The sequence below is a fragment of the Ambystoma mexicanum genome, chromosome 6q (assembly GCF_040938575.1).
Source record: "Ambystoma mexicanum isolate Mex_15411 chromosome 6q, UKY_AmexF1_1, whole genome shotgun sequence".
NCBI lineage: Eukaryota > Metazoa > Chordata > Amphibia > Caudata > Ambystomatidae > Ambystoma > Ambystoma mexicanum.
In genome coordinates, this window is record NC_090937.1 from 423,635,325 (window position 1) to 423,656,903 (window position 21,579).

Here is a 21,579-nt window from a genome sequence, read left to right on the forward strand (position 1 = left end):
ATTTGATGTCAAATAAATGTACTTTACAAAATGTACAATCTTGCTGTTTGCTTTTAAATCACTGTTTCATATTCCGAATGGTGGCGCGCTGTGTTGTGACATAATATGTGTTGTCTTCTGGGTTCTGTGTAAAGCCACTTAGGGCTGGAGAGGACTGGGCGCGTTTGATGATGCTCCCTGTAACCTCACGGAGAGAGGCGGGGAATATGAATGCTTTGATAATATCAAGCTTAGGGGCGGGAGATATGATTTAGTGTCGCAAAAGAAAGTCAGCCAGGTCAATAGCGCAAGTCATAGGATTATCACATAATGTCGGCGCACACCAGCCGGATTTATCGTTTCTTTAGTGGACAAAAAGTTGGTTGACGCCCATAGGAAATTGTACTATTAGCGGACAAAAGGAGTGGTCTTAAAACACTTTCACCCTGACAACAAACAACGTTCTCAGAACACCCCCATTTTGTGTAATTGCAACCATTTCGGGACACCGCAAGTGTTCTTAGAACACATTCAAATAGACAGATTACAATACGGAGAGCGTCCTGAGGACACCCCCAGTTTGTGTATTTACGAACAATTAAGTACACCGCGAGTGTTCATAGCTCATTTTTACCTTACTTGCGAACAATAATGACACATACTCCGTCCTCTAAACACCCCACCATTTAGTTTATTTACAAAATGTCAGAACAGCCGTGTTCTCCGATGACAAATCGAACGCAACAAAAACGTCTAGCACATAAAAAACAAAACATTGAACCTATCTCATACTCCCCCACCCTCCCCAAACACTCTTACACACCAACACAGGGCACTAAATACAATTTTTAATCCACGTTTCACCGCGCTGTACGAGGTCGATGGCGAATACAAGATGGCGGGCGCCACAGAAAATCTCCACGCCCCTCGCCGTCCAATCAGCGAACACGTCACATGTCCGCGGACATGACGCAAGGCCATGGGCCAATCGGGGTGCTGTCCGCGGAGCGAACAGGGAAGTCCGTCCGCGAAGCGAACACAGATATCACTAATTTTTTTGCCTTAAATTTTGGTCATTTTTTTAAAAAACTACTGGATGGATTCACACCAAATTTGCAAAAGCATGCTTTCGGGACCAGGCCGCCGCTCCTGCCGCAGATTTGGTGTAAATCCGTCCAGCGGTTCGGGCTGTAGCCATGCGCAAAGTTTTTTCCCATTCAGTCTATGGGAAAAAAAAAGTTTTGGGACCCCCCTATAACTTTTCCCCCCCTGGACGAACCCTCACCAAACCTTGCAAAGTAATTCAGAGTGGGCCATATACTTCTTTTGCAAAGTTTGGTGAGGATTCGTCCAGGGGGAGCGAAGTTATAAACCGCCCAAAAAGTGCTCTTCCTATGGAAACACCAACTTAACCATATCTACATGGCACTACCGTGGCCATGTAATATGATGAATATGGGAACATTTATTGTGAGTAATGGAGGTGAAAGGAAAGTCGAACTTTGTAGGGTGACCAATCTGTACAAGTGCAATAGGCCATTTCCCAAGATACATTTAAGGAATTCTTTATGTGTTTTGTAGGTTTTGAAGATTTATTTCTCCCTTTGATCCATAAAAGGATCCATAATGTAATTGGTGTCACACCATACCATCAAATTAAGTAAATCGGATTGAAATATATTATATGGCCACGGTAGTGGCCATGTAGTTATGGTTAAGTTGGTGTTTTCATAGGAAGAGCACTTTTTGGGCGGCTTATAACTTCGCTCTCCCTGGACGAAACCTCACCAAAGTATTTGAGTCACTCTGAATTTGTTTTGCAAAGTTTGGTGAGGATTCGTCCAGGGGGGGGGCAAAGTTATAGGGGGGGGTCCCAAAACCTTTTTTTTTTCCCATAGACATAATGGGAAAAGTCTTTGCTCACGCCTACAGCCCAAACCGATGGACGGATTTACACCAAATTTGCGGCAGGAGCGGCGGCTTTGTCCCAAAAGCATGCTTTGCTTTATTTGGAGTAAATCCGTCCAGTAGGTTTTAAAAAAATGACAAAAATGTAAGTGAAAAAAATTAGTGATATCTGTGTTCGCTTCGCGGACACACTTCCCTGTTCGCTCCGCGGACAGGACGGTGATTGGGCAAGCAGCTTGCGTGATGTCCGCGGACATCTGACGTGCTCTCTCATTGGATGCGGTGAAAGCGTGCAGTGCGTCTGGCTTCAGAGACGCCTGCCATCTTTGTTCCTCGCATGAGAGGCTTTGTATCCCGCCTGCACAGTAAGTCCCCCACCCCCACTCATGCCCGTGTCTGTCTCCTGTTCCTCCCACCCCACCCCGCTCATGCCCCGTGTGTCCTTCTTGTCACCCCCACTCATGCTCCGTGTCTTTCCTTTTCCTCCAGCCCCCCGCTCACGCCATCGGCACACGGTGGCCAGCGGAGGGCCGAGGAGTGGGATCTGCCGCCTGCACACGAACGCCGTGTGTCTTTCTCCCTCTCGCTCACCCCCGCTCATGTCCGTGTGTCTTTCTCCCTCCCGCCCACCCCCCGCTCATGTCTGTGTGTCTTTCTCCCTCCCGCCCATCCCCCGCTCATGTCCGTGTGTCTTTCTCCCTCCAGCTCATGTCTGTGTGTCTTTCTCCCTCCCTCCCACCCCCCGCTCATGCCCCGATCGTGCCCCGCTCGTCTCTCCCACCTGCCCACCCCCCGCTCATGCCCTGTTTGTCTCTCCCACCCCCCGTGTGTCTCTCCCACCCCCCGCTCATGTCCATGTGTCTCTCCCCTCCGGCCCATCCCCCGCTCATGTCCGTGTGTCTCTCCCCTCCTGCCCACCCCCGCTCATGTCCGTGTGTCTCGACCCCCACGCACTCCCCCCGCTCATGTCCGTGTGTTTCTCCCAACCCCCGCGTGTCTCTCCCACCCCCGCTCATGTCCGTGTGTCTCTCCCCACCCGCCGCCAACCCCCCGCTCATGTCTGTATGTCTCACCCCACCCGCCGCCCACCCCCGCTCATGTCTGTGTGTCTCTCCCCACCCGCCACCCACCCCCCGCTCATGTCCGTGTGCCTCTCCCCACCCGCCGCCACCCCCCGCTCATGTCCCGTGTGTCTCCCCCCCGCCGCCCACCCCCCGCTCATGTCCCGTATGTCTCTCCCCACCCGCTGCCCACCGCCCGCTCATGTCCTGTGTGTCTCTCCCCACCCGCCGCCCACCCCCTGCTCATGTCCCGTGTGTCTCTCCCCACCCGCCGCCCACCCCCGCTCATGTCCCGTGTGTCTCTCCCCAACCGCCACCCACCCCCGCTCATGTCTCATGTCCCGTGTGTGTCTCCCCGCCCGCCGCCCACCCCCCGCTCATGTCCCATGTGTCTCGTGCACCCCCCGCTCATGCCCCGTGTGTCTCTCCCCAACCGCCGCCCACCCCCCGCTCATGCCCTGCGTGTCTCTCCCCTCGCACCCACCCCCCACTCATGCCCTGTGTGTGTGTGTGTGTCTGTCTCTCCCACCCGCCCACCACCCGCTCATGCCCCGTGTGTGTGTGTCTCGAACAACCACCCTCCCCCCGCTCATGCCCTGTGTGTGTGTTTCTCCCACCCACCCCCCGCTCACGCCCCGTGTGTATCTCAACCACCCATCCCACCCCCGCTCATGCCCCGTGTGTGTGTCTTGAAAACCAACCCACCCCCGCTCATGCCCCGTGTGTGTGTCTCGAACAACCAACCAACCCACCGCTCATGCCCCGTTTGTGAGTCTCTCCCACTCACCCCCCGCTCATGCCCCATGTGTCTCTCCCACCCCCCGCTCATGCCCCGTGTGTCACGCCCACCACTCGCTCATGCCCTGTGTGTCTCGCCCACCCCCCACTCATGCCCCATGTGTCTCTCCCACCCGCCCACCCCCGCTCATGCCCTGTGTGTCTCTCCCACCCTCCCACCCCCCGCTCATGCCCCGTGTGTCTCTCCCACCCCCTGCTCACGCCCCGTGTCTCCCCCACCCGCCCACCCCCTGCTCATGCCCCGTGTGTGTGACTCTCCCACCCACCCACCGCTCATGCCCCGTGTGTGTGTCTCTCCCACCTACCCACCCCCGCTCATGCCCCGTGTGTGTGCCTCTCCCACCCACCCCCCGCTCATGCCCCGTGTGTGTGTCTCTACCACCCACCCACCGCTCATGCCCCGTGTGTGTGTGTCTCTACCACCCACCCACCCCCAGCTCATGCCTAGTGTGTCTCTCCCACCCCCCGCTCATGCCCCTTGTGTCTCACCCACCCCCCGCTCATGCCCCGTGTGTCTCTCCCACCCACCCACCCCCCGCTCATGCCACGTGTGTCTCTGCCCGCTCATGCCCGTGTGTCTCTCCCACCCCCCGCTCATGCCCCATGTGTCTCTGTTCCTGGTTTGGGAAGAAAAATCTTTTTTTTTACCACCCCGGGTTCCCACTTTGAGAACCTAGGATGCTAGTGGTCTTCCTCCATTGAAAAGGACGTTATGGTTACGTTGCACTAATAAAAAATTATGAAATTCAATCAAAAAAAATGTGTTAAAGTGACTTTATGGTTAAGTTGCACTAATAAAAACCTATGAAATTCAGTAAAAAAACTATGTTAAAGGGATGTTATGATTAAGTTGCGCTACTAAAAACCTATGAAATTCAGTAAAAAAACTTTGTTAAAGGGACGTTATGGTTAAGTTGCGCTACTAAAAACCTATGAATTTCAGTAAAAAAAAACTTTGTTAAAGGGACGTTATGGTTAAGTTTCCATACTAAAAACCTATGAAATTCAGTAAAAAAACTTTGTTAAAGGGACGTTATGGTTCAAAGTAAAACCGAAAAACCCCTGAAATTCAGCAGTTATGGTAAGATAAGCAACCATAACTCGTGCCACCGTGCACTGCTAACACTAAAACCCAGGACATCAAAGATGACATCACAAATGTCACTGATGACATCACTGATGACATCACATGTCTGGCTCCACCTTTTTTTCCTTTACTGACATATCTAGGCCACATGGTTTTGCTCAGTAACAGTCAAGGGGCCTCATTACGACCCTGGCGCTAAGGGATTGCCGGTACCGGAAAGGGTACCGGTACCGGTAATCCCTTAGCACCTGATTACAAGGTCCCTTTGCGGGTTCCCACCTTAACGGCTGGTTTTACCAGTCGTTAAGGATTGGACCCTCAAAGGGACCTTGGTGCTAATTACGGTACCTTCACAGTACGCAAAACTCTAATAAGAAAGCAGTTATCATTTCACTATTCAACATGGCAAGATTATGAATATTGCACCTTCATCATGTATGCTGCACACACTGCCTATGTTTCTGCATAAGTAGCTTACTATACTGGATAGAACTTCATAATAGAATGCTATTTATATCAATGCATTGCTTAATGCACTAATTAGCTCATGATATTTATCCCAATGATCCTTGACAGTTTTTGCTCAGCATTATAAGAATCCCTTGTACAGAGTTTTCATGAAAAGTAAATGCACATGTGATGTCATCAGTGATGTCATCAATGACATTTGTGATGTCATCTTTGATGTCCTGGGTGTTAGTGTTAGCAGTGCACGGTGGCGCGAGTTATAGTTGCTTATCTTACCATAACTGCCAAATTTCAGGGGGTTTTCGGTTTTACTTTGAACCATAACGTCCCTTTAGCAAAGTTTTTTTACTGAATTTCATAGGTTTTTAGTAGCGAAACTTAACCATAACGTCCCTTAAACAAAGTTTCTTTACTGAATGTATATATATATATATTCAGTGAAAAAACTTTGTGAAAGGGACGTTATGGTTAAGTTGCGCTGCTAAAAAACAATGAAATTCAGTGAAAAAACTTTGTTAAAGGGACGTTATGGTTAAGTTGCGCTGCTAAAAACCTTTCAAATTCAGTGAAAAAACTTTGTTAAAGGGACGTTATGGTTAAGTTGCGCTGATAAAAACCTAGAAAATTCAGTGCAAAAACTTTGTCAAAGGGACGTTATGGTTCCAAGTAAAACCGAAAAACCCTTGAAATTCGCCAGTCATGGTAAGCTAAGCAACCATAACTCGCGCCACCACCGTGCACTGCTAAGACTAACACCCAGGACCTGAAAGATGACATCGCAAATGTCATTGATGACATCACTGATGACATCACATGTGTATGTACTTTTCATGAAATATGTGTACAAGAGATTCTTATTATAATGTTGCGAAACAAGTGTCAAGGATCATTGCAATAAATATCATACCTAATTAGTGCATTGAACGATGCATTTATATAAATAGCATTCTATTATGGGGTTCTGTCTAGTATACTAAGCTACTCATACAGAAACATAACATTGTGTGCAGCGTACAAGATGAAGGTATAATATTCGTAATGTTAATATGTTGAATAATGAAATGATAATTGTTTTCTTAATAGATTTTTGTGTACTGTGAAATATGTAATAAGTAGCTAATAAAACACATGTATTACATAATTGCATTACTATAGACAAAACACACAAACACAAGAACACATACCAATATGGGTGTATACAGGGAAAGTGAAGTTAGCAAAAAAGCACCAGTAGTAGTAGAAACAATTCATAACTTAACTGATTATTTTCATGCAAATAAATGATTGCTCTGTTTCAAAGCAGCTATTTACTCTAGGTATATGTATCACTTGATGTGATTGGACCCTGAGGAAAGTACTGTGAGTACAATGTATACAAATATGACCATATACAGGGAAAGTACAGCCATAAAAAAAAAAACAACAGAACTATCAGAAAGTGCTCATAAGTCTATTGATTATCTTTATGCACAAAAAGGATTGCTGTCTTTCAAGCTTGTGCCTTCCCGTATGTATATGTTTCATATGATGTGACTGGACTCTAAGGGAATTACTGTAAGAACCTACTTGAAGAATATGTCTACAAATAAAATAATTTTTTTAATTTCTGACTGTTACTAAAGTAAACCGTGTGGCCTAGATATGTCAGCAAAAGAAAAAAGAGTGAGCCAGACATGTGATGTCATCAGTGATGTCATCAATGACATTTGTGATGTCATCTTTGATGTCCTGGGTGTTAGTCTTAGCAGTGCACGGTGGTGGCGCGAGTTATGGTTGCTTAGTTTACCATAACTGGTGAATTTCAAGGGTTTTTCGGTTTTACTTGGAACCATAACGTCCCTTTGACAAAGTTTTTTCACTGAATTTCATTGGTTTTTAGCAGCGCAACTTAACCATAACGTCCCTTTAACAAAGTTTTTTCACTGAATTTCATAGGCTTTTAGTAGTGCAACTTAACAATAATGACTTTGACTTTATATACATATCATATGGAACTGACTGAATCTCTTCTACTGTACTTGATGTCCGCGAACTCATTTAATGTTCGCGGACATGTTCGAAGAACAGTACCACTACCTAAAAACTCTGGGGGGGTATGTTTGATTGTTATATCATAACATAGGAACATTTAACAAATTCAAAAAGAAGCACACAAACACATTATATGTATTAATACATACAAAATGTAAATCATATATACAACACACTAACCATTCATTTAAATGCATGTTCTAAAATGGAATATACCACAAGAAAATAAATTGGCTTCCAACATAATCACCTCACAAACACGACAGAACTGAGAACAGGAGCAGACCCAATGAGTACATAGGACATATCTTACCTGAAATAGTAAGTGTACTTAATTTTATTCATATATTTATAAACTTTCTGTATTAGATAAAAAAATATATTATCTTTTTTTTTTGTCTCACAGAAATGTCTAGTACTCTGGAATGGCTAGAGGAGCATTTCCCACATGAAGAAATGTCACAAGATAGTGAAACTAATGGTAAACACTTTATAATATAAACCATTTAATTATTATTATTTTGTATACATTTAACATATATATATATTTATTTTGTACAGAGCATACCAAAATAGAAACTACTTCAGAAGAACCTGTTATGGATAACACTTTTCACAGTATAGAAGAAAAAATTAATTTATTCTTGACTAATTTTAATAATTTGAAAACTTTTGTGGAAGATCATTTTAAACCAAAAACCTCGTACCATTTCCTCACATGTACTTGTCCCTCCTCACCATATCCCAGTCAATTATCCCCAAACCCTCTCCATAACCCAAAACCTTTTGGTGAGACTTCCATCCCTTCTTCACCTAATAACAATCATGTTGAAAGCCCTAATTCTCCTGTTTTTGTTTCTGTTTCTGCCTCACCTTCTCTGTCATAAATTATTAATATATGTTAAATAAAGTTAAATTTTTATATTGTGTTGTAAATAGTTTTTTTTTTTTTAAAACAATGTTGGTTGTCCGCGGACAGTGCAGGTTTTCTGAAGAACACTATACTTGTTCGTACTGTTCGCTAGCAAGATGAAACTATTCTAAGAACACACGCGGTGTCCTGAAATGTTCGTACGTAAACGAAAATGGAGGTGTCCTGAAGAACACTATACCTGTTCGTAGTGTTCGCTAGCAACTTCAAACTGTTCTAAGAACACACGCGGTGTCCTGAATTGTTCGTAATTAAACAAAAATGGTGGTGTCTTAAAGAACACTATACCTGTCCGTACTGTTTGCTAGCAAGTTGAAAATGTTCTAAGAACACACGCAGTGTCCTGAAAAGTTTGTTTCACGTGCGACGCAATTTTAATTAGTTCAGGACCCGAACAGTGTCCATAGAACATCAACGCACATGCGCTAGCCAATCTCTTTGCATTTGGTGTCCTGTGGACATGCGCTTCTTTCGCGGACTTGTTCGTGAACGGATCATACGACCGCGCCCACGCTGATCGCGTGTTCTGAATGCGGACACTGTTCGGGTCCCCGAACAAATTAAAAGTACATTTTCAATTAATCCATAATATTTTTCAATAAAATCTCACCATGGTACAAGTCCCACATAGTAATACTGAGTTTCTACATACCTTTTGAAACTTTTCAAACTTTTTTTTGTGTTCGATCTGTCCGCGGACAGCGCGCATATCCGCGGACCACGCACAAGCACCCCTTTAAAAGACCACGCCCTAGAGCTTATTCTCATTGTGTGTCTGGCTATTCTTCGAAAAACACAGCGATTTTTGCTGCCACCTGCAGATTACACCATCATCGAGATGGCATCCCTGGCTGCTGAACTGCCACCTGGTGCTGCACTTGCTTCAGCACCACCCCCACCCCCTCCACCACCACCACCTCCCCAAGGGCCTGAAGAGGGGAACGGGAGTGAGGATGCGGAGGAGGAAGAAGAGGATGATGAGAATGAGGTAGAGGAAAACCCTACTACCCGCAATAGGCGTGAGTCTTGGGTGTGGCGGTTATTTACCATTCATGGGAATGTTCCTAAGGCTTGTGCGAACCGTGTTACCTGCAATGAGTGCAAAATGATACTCAGTCGCGGGAAGCACGGTAAGTACAGCTTTGGGACCACAACTATGAAGCGACCCCTGAGGTCATTTCACTCTGGGGCTATTCTCAGGGTTGTACCTTGCGAAGAACGTAGCAGGTTGATTTCTTCTACTTCATCCTCTGTTTCTGATCCTGTCACCACAAGGACCACCTCTGTGGGACAGCGTCTTCCTCAAGCTGCCTCACAGGCCACACAGAATGCTGATGACCCTTACCTTTCTAGGGTCACAGTTGTATGTATGTACTGTACACAGTACTCTGCCGGGGGGAGCAACTTCATAGTGCTTTTGAGACTATCGTCTCAGAGCACGAGAAGATCTGCTCACTACCCAAATAAAACGCACTCTACATCTTCCTCTCTCAGCTCACCCTTTCTTATCCCTGTGGTTGGTGTCCCCACCTTTACCTTCCTTTCCCCTCCTCTCCTAGTGTGTCGTGTATAAAAAGCCAAAAAAATACAAAATATCAAAAATCAAAAAATAAAAATAAGGCTCTTTTCAGATCCGCCTTTCACAGTTAAAAAAATAGAAGTGAAAATAAATGAAGCAGGGCCCTTTGTATTTTTTAGAAGTCCGCGGACAGTTCGCGAACATTTAAAAAATTGGGTTGCTACCCCTTCACAAACATTGCAATTTTCTCTGGGAGGAAGTGGTGGCTATGAAAAGAGCCTTTGGGAGGAGTTTGTAAGTCAAAAATGATAAATGCTTAACACCTACTTCAAAATGGATGTTGTAATTCCAAAAAAGGTTGCAATGCATTTTGTATATTTCTCAGAAAAATCTGATTGCCACCATAAGTAAGATGAACTCCATCTTTGTGAAAAATGTTTGTACTACGAAACAGAATATTTTCATTGTGAAAAGAAGACATGCCAAAATCTTTTAGAAAGGCACAAACAGCTTTATTAACATTGCGCCTTGCTTTTTCCATTTGTGGACCAAATGAAGAAGAACGAAGCCACATTTGTCTCTGCTCAATCCGTGACAATATCACTTTAGAATTAGGAAACATGTCCATAACCTTCCCAAGTCATTCTTTCATTGCAAATTGCAAAAAAATTCCAGTCACATGTCCTAAACTGTTCCCTCCACAATGAATTACAATTATGTCTGGATGTTGCTCTGTCTCCAAAGTAGCACAGAGAGGTAGCAAGTCCAACCACTTCATTCCACATACTCCATGCCAGTGTACTTCCACATGTGGTAATCCAAGATCTACAGCTACTCCACAGCTTTCTGCATGCACCTTCAACCAATATATCCATGAATCTCCCAAAATCCATGCAATCTTTTTCCTACAATACACAGACATAGCTATCTGTTGTTCTCTCAGCAAAAACAGTATATGAGAAACTCTCTTCTGGCACAACACGCCCACTAAACTTTCCTGACCAATCCCTTTTAGGACTCATTTTCATTTGCATGACTTCTGAACCCAAAAATCCCCGGATGTAACTCCCGATGTCCGCGAACTACCGCCATGTCCGCGGACATATTGTAACATGAACAGCCCTTCTACCATTTCCACTTCACTCTTTCTGCCATTCCCTCATTGAATGTAGCTAAGAAATCACATGACCATGCACCAATCACTTTCAAGACCTCTAAATCTAACTGCATCATCAGAGATCAGCACTGCAAATGTACTGTGAATCTCTCTGAGTACAAGTGTCATATCATTGCCAAGCACCATCTACCAGAAATACTGTACAAGTCTCCAAGATTTCTACTTGCAGCTCCATGCATATCCATATGCATGAACACAAACTTCACGTATGCATATTTTCTGTACAGTAGATGAACACATTTTCAAACAGACTTTTAGCTTGTGTAATCTGTAAAATGAATTTACTGTATTTTTTTCAATTTCCTAAAATCAACTATCACTTATAAACCGTTATACTATTTACTTTCTTTATACACACACACTCAAATCATGTTAAACTAACATTTTTTAAATGGAATATATAGACTACATATATTCAAACAAAATTGCATGCAAGCACAATCTATGTTTAAATCTTTAAAAAAAATACTTATACAATTTCATTTTTTTGTTTTTATTTATTTATTTACTTAATCACTTTAATGTAGACATGACATTAAGGCGCTATTACCTAGAACAGCTTAGTTACAGAAATAGTGGTATTGACTGGTATATTATAAATTTCACAAGACATAGTAAAGATATTTTTTTTGCTACAGTTAGTCATTCAATACAATTTGTTCATTAAGAACATATCATAGGTACTGAACTGATGCAATGTATCTTATGTAAATAAATTAGTTTAATGGTTTTAAAGAAGCCGCTGAGGATTTCAATTAAAAAAATCAATATCTAAATTAAAAACAGCGCTATATACAAACAAAGTTACTAATTTGAAGCTTTTACAATTGCAGTGAAGACCAGTCTCCTGAAAAGAAGCAGCTGAATTCGAAGAACAAAGAAGAACTAAGAAGTTACCTGTTAATTTAAGAAAAAAAGTAAGTAGACTATCACTATACTGTTTGTATTATTACTCAAACATACTATAACGTTAATACAAGCTATTTCTGTGCCTAAAAATAGAGATTGTGTACCATTTTGTCCAAAAATCTCCATATCTTAAACAGCGATTTACAGCCAAAATGGCCCACAAATTCCTATTTTTGGACACACAAATTACCCAACTGAACCGCTACAATTTTCATATTATAGAACAAACAACTGTTTTAATTGTATACATTAGATTTACTATTTGTACTTTTCCACACCACTAGCTTACTTTTTTTTTGTCATCTGAACCCCAGTTTAGTAACACATACATTCAAGAATACCTATCCCTACTAGTTGTAGTTCCCAATGCACAATCACACACCATTACATACATCTTTATCATCTTACTCAAACACTCATGCACACAGCACACATACATTCCAGAACACCCCAACCCATATCTTCTTTATTTTTTTCAACAGACCCTAAAGAATGCCTACCAAAAGTCAAGTCCGTAGAAAGCAACGCAAAAGTAGACCAAATGAAAATAAAAGTGTACAACATAAGCATCCATCTCTAGCAGAATTTGTAAAAAAAGTTGAAACAAAACAGCTAATACAGTCATTTAGTGAAACACAAGAAGTTTCAAGTACAAAAACTTTGCCTCCTCTATCAAAATGTAAAACAAACCAAAAAACAATTAACAGAAAATCAGCTATCACTACAGATAAAACTACTTCTTCAAATTTTAATATAGTGCAAAGTAAGCATACCAAAAAAGTATTTTAGCCAAAATGTACCGTCATAAAGTCCTTCAAAATCTTATAAAAACAGGAGAGAAATCAGGTTCAATGCTTAAAACCTATTGTAGGAAATTAATCTTAGAAGCGTTGATGGACAGTGCAATTCTTCTCAAAAGAAAGTTATTTATTTTACTGTTAAACAAAATGAAACCACTAACAAAACTAATAACTAAATGACAAAAAAGACTTCTCAATAAGCGAAATGTCAACAGAAAGAACTTCTTAAGTATCTGCGGAGGTGAATGGAATCACACTACGAGCACAGAACCATATTTTAATGAAGAAGCGTACAAACAAAAGCAAACAAATACAATTGCCATACATAGCAGTGGTCGAGGTTATGAAAAAGTGAATAATACCATAATGGAACAAGAAGGACTCCTTACAAAAATATGCCCTGAAAACTTAGAATTACCCCTCCATTCAACTGAATCAGAACGTCTAGTGTACTAGTGTACAAATGGCCATGCACGTCAATGTGTAACATTCCCAAACAATGTTTCAAATCTCTACGCCAATTCCTCAATAAATATGTAAAAAGCAAAGACAAAATCAAAATTAAAATACTGCAAAATATGGATACCTGTCCAGTGCACAAGTACACAGGACTACACGGACATTCATTGCCCTGCATTACAGGACCTACCTTTAAAACCACTTTCCATGATATCAAAAGGATATCAACACATCATTCAACTATAAGAAATCTAGTCTATAAACTGTACTATGCTAAAAGTCCTGCTTTAGCACTAGCAAAGTTAAATAACATCCTTCTACATGGTACAGCAAAAGACCTACTTGAAGAAATTCACTATATCCAGAAAAAATATTTTGGAAGTGAAAGCCATTTACAGAATGAAATAGCTTTAAACCAATTAAGCAACAATTCTACACATGGCAACCTTTTGCTAAACACATACAAAAAAGAAATACTAAAATTTAAAAGTACATCAGCTGAAGTACCAAACCATGTATGTGTATGTTGCCGTAGAACTTTTTATAAAAGTAAAACAAAAACTGTAGACCTATCATACAAAATAAAAGACAATGAAGATTCTAAATGGTTTGAATTAGCTCTCTACCTTGTAGCAGAAAACAAATACGAAATAACTGAGCCCTTAATACTTTGCAGTTACTGCACTACAAAACTTGACAACAACCAAACTCCTTCACGTGCTATCACAAATAATTTGGAATTATACCCAGTACCAAAACCCCTACAACAACTTAATTTATATGAGAGCATTATAATTCGAACAGTACACCTATTTCAAGCAATAATACGCCTTCAACCAAAAACAGCAAAATTACCTCCCTCTGAATTGGTAAAAGGCATTCGTGGAAAAGTAGTTTATTTACCATTAGATCTAAAAGAAAATGTGCATACTCTAGGAGTGCAATGTCCAATGCAGCAATCTTCAATTATCTTAGTAAATGGAGTACCTACAAAAGACAAACAATTATGGCAATATAATATAATTCAAGAAACACAAGAAGCGGGTCAATTTGAGGTACTAGATCCTGATACAATATCAAATACTTTAGACCATTATACAATTCATCCTTTCCACTGTAATGACACCGTAGAATATGTACTGGAAACTTACCAAATGTGTCAAACAAAAGGAACGCCAATCAGCATATGGGAAAAAAGTATAGAAGCATGTGCTTTTCCTCTACTCTTTCCTACTGGCAAAGGAGGAAGGTATGATGATAGACCTATTCAAATATCAGCTTCAGAATACCGCTCATTACGGATGTATTCTGAAGATCCCAGATTTAGACAAAATGTGGAATACATATTCCACCTACTCTTTGAAAGTGAATTAGCAACTTTATGTTACGGAGTTGCACACATATTAAAATCAGGATCACACTTTCAAAATATGACAGCTACACAATTATTAGAAAAAGTGCAACAAAAGGATGAGGTTTTACAATCAAATATTACAAATCTATTAGCAAATATGCGTGGTACTAAAGAGTAATGGTTTCGACGTCATGGAGATGTACGTTGTATGATCAGAAACCTTGGCGCCCCCACTTGGTTTGTTACATTAAGTTGTGCAGAATATGCATGGGAAGATTTACATGATTTCCTACGCATATCAAATAAAAACAAAACAAACATAGATATACTAACACCTGGAGAACTTTGTTCTTTGGATCCTGTTAATGTTTCAAGATATTTTCACCATCGCTTCATTGCTATGCTACATTTTATTTGTAATAAAACTGTGCCTCCCCTTGGAGAAGTGCAACACTTCTTTTGGAGAAAAGAATACCAAGCCAGAGGAGCAGCACATGTCCACATGCTTTTATGGATTAAAGATGCTCCTAAATTTGGTCAAGACAGTGATGCCACTGTTTTACAGTTTATTGAAATATATGTCACTTGGGAAATTCCATCAGAAGCCACAAATAGTGATCTTCATGCACAAATTTTACAATTTCAAAGACACAAATGTGGAAAATATTGTTGTCGCAAATACAAAAACAAAGGGAAATACTACACCAAATGCCGATTTGGTTTCCCTAGACCAGTTACAAATAGAGGTCAAGTGAACAACCTCATGTCTTCAGTTAGACATAGTGTTAAAGGTAAGTCACCTAAAAATACATATTACATAAAAAGAAAAGAAGAATACAAATATATCAATGATTATAATGCAATCATTGCCCACTTATGGAATGCAAACATAGATGTGCAGTACATTGCAGACAATTCTACTGCAGTTGCACGATATGTCACAGCATACTTAACTAAAGCAGAAAAGACAGAGCTCCAAGACCTCTGGAATGACCTGTCATCAGATAAAACAGTATCTCAGAAATTATACAGCTTGGGCATAAAAATGCTCACCGATAGAGAATGTGGATCATATGAAGCAGCTGATCGTTTAACTGGTACTGCATTGTATGGTAAATCTGAAAATATAGTATGGCTAAGTCTTGGTCCAGCTAAATCTAGAAAAATAGTTCTAAAATCATATGAAGATATAGAAACAATAGCCAAACATGATCCCAACAGCCAAGACATTTTAAAAAAAACAATTTATTGGACACATACTACCCAAACAGAAGTAATACTTTGGAAAACATGTGTCTATACCACATAGCCCAAAACTACACATACAAAAATAATATGAAACCTGATGAAAAAAAAGGTAAATATAGAGTGACACACTGTGAAGGCAGTTTAGTTAAACTCAGTAAACCAAATTTAATTAATCATATCAAATTGTCATTAAAGACTCCTCAACATAAAGAAGTATATTACATGTCCCTGCTACAACTCTTCAAACCATGGAGAAAAGAAGAACAATTACTAGATAACTATGACTCATATGAGGATGCTTTCAAAGCAAATGAAAGCACTATAACTGATGTAAACTTTACACAGTACAAAACAATGTTGCACAATGAACAGCAACACGAAGAAGAACTCCAAGCCCAACTAGATAAGGACACTCCTAACAGTAGTCAACCTTCTGTAACAGGAAGCCAAGAACCACTGGGAGAACCACTAATAATAAATGAGGCAGAATTAGCTATGATAGAAGTGGAAAACACCATGTGTCAGTATGAAGATAAATAAGACTTAACTATACTACAATCAAAACTAAACAATGAGCAAAGTAGCATTTTTCAAGAAGTAACAAAACAAATTGCACATGGTGTAAAACATGAAAATAAAGAATGTTCCTGCCATAATTATAAACCTATACTACTGTACGTCAGTGGTGAAGCTGGTTCTGGCAAAACATTCCTAATCAAAATCATTAGTAAGTTCCTTCAACAATTGACAAACAACAAACTGTCAGCTGTTGTCACTGTCCCCACAGGTTTAGATGCCTACAACATAGGTGGTGTTACATTACACCGATTACTATTACCAGTAGAACACCAGAACAAATTAGATTATTACAAACTTTCTGCAGAAGCTGCAATGGAATTACGCAGAGTATTGAAACAAATGAAAATGCTACTAATAGATGAAGTGAGCATGGTCTCCAACCTGATGTTAGCTTTGATTCACCTCAGATTACAAGAAGTACTCAAACAGACTATGAAGAGCTCTTTGCAGGAAAACACATTCAGGGTAATTCATAGAATTTTGCACAAACGTGGCGCACGCGGCTGGTGCACAGTGTCCCCGTGCGACACACTGCGCCAGCCGCGTGCGATAAAATCCATTTCATCGCACAGCGTATTCATGGATTTTAGCCACCAAAACCAGCCGTGGCGCAGAGTGGCGCAGCGACCCTGCAGCAGCGCCAGTTACGCCCCCAAGAACGCCCTCGCGCAAGGAAAATCCATCAAAATCCCCAATTCATCGCAAATGTCTGCGCTAACCCTGGACCAGTTTACAGGGCTGCCAAACAGCAAACACCAAGCGGGGTCCGTGTATTACTGGGCTGCGCGGGAAGTTTCACACGCGATTGGCCCTGTGCGAGCGGGGTACGTGTATAACTCGGGAGCGCGGGAAGTTTCACACGCGATTTCAGCAGGGTACATGTATTACTGGGGTGCGCGGGAAGTTTCACACGCGATTTCAGCAGGGTACGTGTATTACTGTGGTGCGCGGGAAGTTTTACATGCGATTGGCCCTGTGCGAGCTGGGTACATGTATTACTGGGGTGCGCGGGAAGTTTCACACGTGATTGGCCCTTGTGCGAGCAGGGTACGTGTATAACTGGGGTGCGCTGGATGTTTCACACGCGATTGGTCCTGTGTGAGCGGGGAACGTGTATTACTGGGGTGCGCGAGAAGTCTCACACGCGATTGGCCCTGTGCGAGCGGGGTACGTGTATTACTGGGGTGCACGGGAAGTTTCACACGCGATTGGCCCTGTGCGAGCGGGGTACGTGTATTACTGGGGTGCGTGGGAAGTTTCACACGCGAATTCAGCAGGGTACCTTTATTTCAGGGGTGTGCGGGATGTTCCACACGCGATTGTTCTGGGTACTTGTATTACAGGGGTACGCGGGAAGTATCACACGCAAATTCAGAGGGGTACGTGTATTTCAGGGGTGCGCGGGAAGTTTCACACGCGATTCCATCAGGGCACATGTATTTCAGGGGTGCTCGTGAAGTTTCACACACGAATTCAGCAGGGTACGTGTCTTTCAGGGATGCGCGGGAAGTTCCACACATGATTGTCCTGGGTATGTGTGTTCCAGGGGTGTGCGGGAAGTCTCACACGCAAATTCAGCAGGGTAAGTGTATTTCAGGGGTGCGCGGGGAGTACTACATGTGATTTGGCCGTGTGGGTCCTCCCAGGTGTTCCCTCTACACCCTCCACGGCCCCTGCAGGCAGCCCACATCACACAGGACTACCCTGCACCCCTGCTTATATCCCGCAGGCAGCCCATCCACCATGGGCATGCCCCCCAGCCAAGCCACATGTCATCTTGCACTACTGATCAACAACGCATGTCTCCAAGCACCCCTATCCCCCAGCATTGTGGGGCACCTGCCAGCAGGCCCCCACTCATGTCCAACTCATGTCCCCCTGCACCCCCACCCCCAGCAGTCAGGGGCACCCTCCAGCAGGCCCCACTCATGTCCAACTCATGTCCCCCTGCACCCCCACCCCACAGCATCCAGGGGCACCCTCCACCAGGCCCCCACTCATGTCTCCAGCACCCCCACCCACCAGCATCCAGGGGCACCCTCCACCAGGCCCCCACTCATGTCTCCCTGCACCCCCACCCCCACCCCCCAGCATCCAGGGGCACCCCCCACCAGGCCCCCACTCATGTCTCCCACCCCCCAGCAGTCAGGGGCACCGTCCACCAGGCCCCCACTCATGTCCCCCTGCACCCCCACGCCCCAGCAGTCAGGGGCACCCTCCACCAGGCCCCCACGCATGTCTCCCAGCACCCCCACCCCCCAGCAGTGCAGGGCACCCCCACCATGCCCCCACACATGTCTCCCAGCACCCCCACCCCCCAGCATCCAGGGGCACCCTCCACCAGGCCCCCACTCATGTCCAGCTCATGTCCCCCTGCACCCCCACCCCCCAGCATCCAGGGGCACCCTCCACCAGGCCCCCACTCATGTCCAACTCATGTCCCCATGCACCCCCACACCCCAGCAGTCAGGGGCACCGTCCACCAGGTCCCCACTCATGTCTCCCAGCACCCCCACCCCCCAGCAGTGCAGGGCACCCTCCACCATGCCCCCACACATGTCTCCCAGCACCCCCACCCCCAGCATCCAGGGGCACCCTCCACCAGGCCCCCACACATGTCTCCCAGCACCCCAAACCCCCAGCAGTGCAGGGCACCCTCCACCATGCCCCCACACATGTCTCCCAGCACCCCCACCCCCCAGCACAGTGGAGCACCTGCCAGCAGGCCCCCACTCATGTCCAACTCATGTCCCCCTGGACCCCCACCACCCAGCATTCAGGGGCACCCTCCACCAGGCCCCCACACATGTCTCCCTGCACCCCCACCCCCCAGCATCCAGGGGCACCCTCCACCAGGCCCCCACACACGTCCAACTCATGTCCCCCTGCACCCCCACCCCCCAGCTCTTTGGGGCACCCTCCACCAGGCCCCCACTCATGTCCAACTCATGTCTCCCAGCACCCCCACCCCCCAGCAGTGCAGGGCACCCTCCATCATGCCCCCACACATGTCTTCCAGCACCCCCACCCCCAGCATCCAGGGGCACACTCCACCAGGCCCCCACACATGTCTCCCAGCACCCCCACCCCCAGCATCCAGGGGCACACTCCACCAGGCCCCCACACATGTCTCCCACACCCCCACCCCCAGCTCTTTGGGGCACCCTCCACCAGGCCCCCACTCATGTCCAACTCATGTCTCCCAGCACCCCCACCCCCCAGCAGTGCAGGGCACCCTCCACCATGCCCCCACACATGTCTTCCAGCACCCCCACCCCCAGCATCCAGGGGCACCATCCACCAGGCCCCCACACATGTCTCCCAGCACCCCCACCCCCCAGCATCCAGGGGCACACTCCACCAGGCCCCCACTTATGTCTCCCACACCCCCACCCCCCAGCAGTGCAAGGCACACTCCACCAGGCCCCCACACATGTCCCCCTGCACCCCCACCCCCCAGCAGTGCAGGGCACCTGCCAGCAGGCCCCCACTCATGTCCCCCTGCACCCCCACCCCCCAGCACTGTGGGACACCTGCCAGCAGGCACCCACTCATGTCCCCCTGCACCCCCACCCCTCAGCAGTGCAGGGCACCTGCCAGCAGGCCCCCATACATGTCCCCCCAACACCTCATGACGATCCATAATCATGGCCCCCATGCCCACTCAATACACTGCCTACTCCACCCCAGTCCGAACACACCACCAGGTATGACATCCACCCGACAAAGAAATCACCAGCACATGATGCATCCCAAATGGCTAGTCTGCACATCAACACATATCCGTCAAACCCACACAATGACAGCATGTGAATGATGGAACACACATTGTGACATGCATGAAACCAAAGAGAGAATACCACACATTGAAGTACAAAATTATAATGTATTAAACAGAAAAGCAAGGCAATGAAATGGAACAGAATAAAATAGAAATAATAAATGAAATCCAGCATGTCCAATAAATGAAAAAGATGCATGAAATCCAAATTAAAGGCAATCCAAAAACAAGTCTCCAAAGTGTCAGTCTGAGAAAATAAATCCAATGTTCCAAAATAAGAAAAAACCATTGATCCATGTGAAAAAAAATCAAAAATCCAAATCCATTGTCAAACTATGCACAAGGTGAACATCCAGGGTCCATGTGCCCAATCCTTTAAATGAAACCTATAAAATAAAATACTACCTAATGAAGAACCATATACAAGAAGTTTGGGCATTGTCCAAGCGCCTCAAAACAAAACAAAACCAAAAGGAAACTTAACACTAAAGAACTATTTACAAGGAGAGCGGGCTAGTCCGACGGCTCACTTCTGGATGTTCCGGGCCAGGGCATCATCGAACTCCTGCTCAGTGTTCCGGAGGCGGTCCTCCTCCATGGCCCCGAGGGTCCGCAGGGGCGATGACATGTTCTCCTCCAACTCCCTGCGAATTGCCTCGAGGCACTCGGCCTGCCTCCGCCCTGACCATCAAGAGCCGTGCCTCTTACGCCCGCTGCCGCTCTGCATCTATGGCGTGGCCCAACCGCTGCCACACGGAAGACACTTCCCGTCCTGGGTACTCCTGCCCTCTGGCCGATGTCTGCCCCTCCGATGTCAAAGGCCCCGAGCCATCATGGCTCCCACCTCGTTGCTGCTGCTGCTGTGCCTGTACCCGTGCCCTGGCTCCTGCTGCCTGCACATCCTCCACCGGCCGGGGTGCATTCGTTGATATGGCCACCCCTGCTGGACGTCCGACTCCCGACTGTGGCAGGGATGTGTCCTCCACCAGCCTGGCCGCACTGTCAGAGGCAGCTCCACAGGGCACCCAGGTGACAAATGGGTGGAAAGATGGCACGGAGGACGACTGGCGCATAGGGTGTTCAGTTGAGGAGGGGGTCGGAACAAGCTCCAGCAAATGGAGGAATCCAGCCTGGGTGACCTGTCCCAGTAGGCCGACGCGGTCAACGAGCCATTCGAGATGACGTACAGTCTCCTCATGAAAAGACTGCAGGTCACCTCGCATGGCCCATTGACGCAATGCCACACCAGTCAGGACAGGCTCAACCCGTACCTGGATAGCCACGTCCGCAGGCAGAGGAAGGCCAGTTGTTGTAAGCTCATCCCCTGCCTGAAAACGGGTCTGGACGTAGGCATCCCTGCTGGTGCAAGATGATGCAGTGACAGGATCAGGGACAGGATTGCACACAGGCACCTCCGCGGCGGCCTGTGCTGCCTCCTGTCCCCGGTCCTGCACTGCACCACTAGCACCAGTGGAATCCCCACCTCCTGA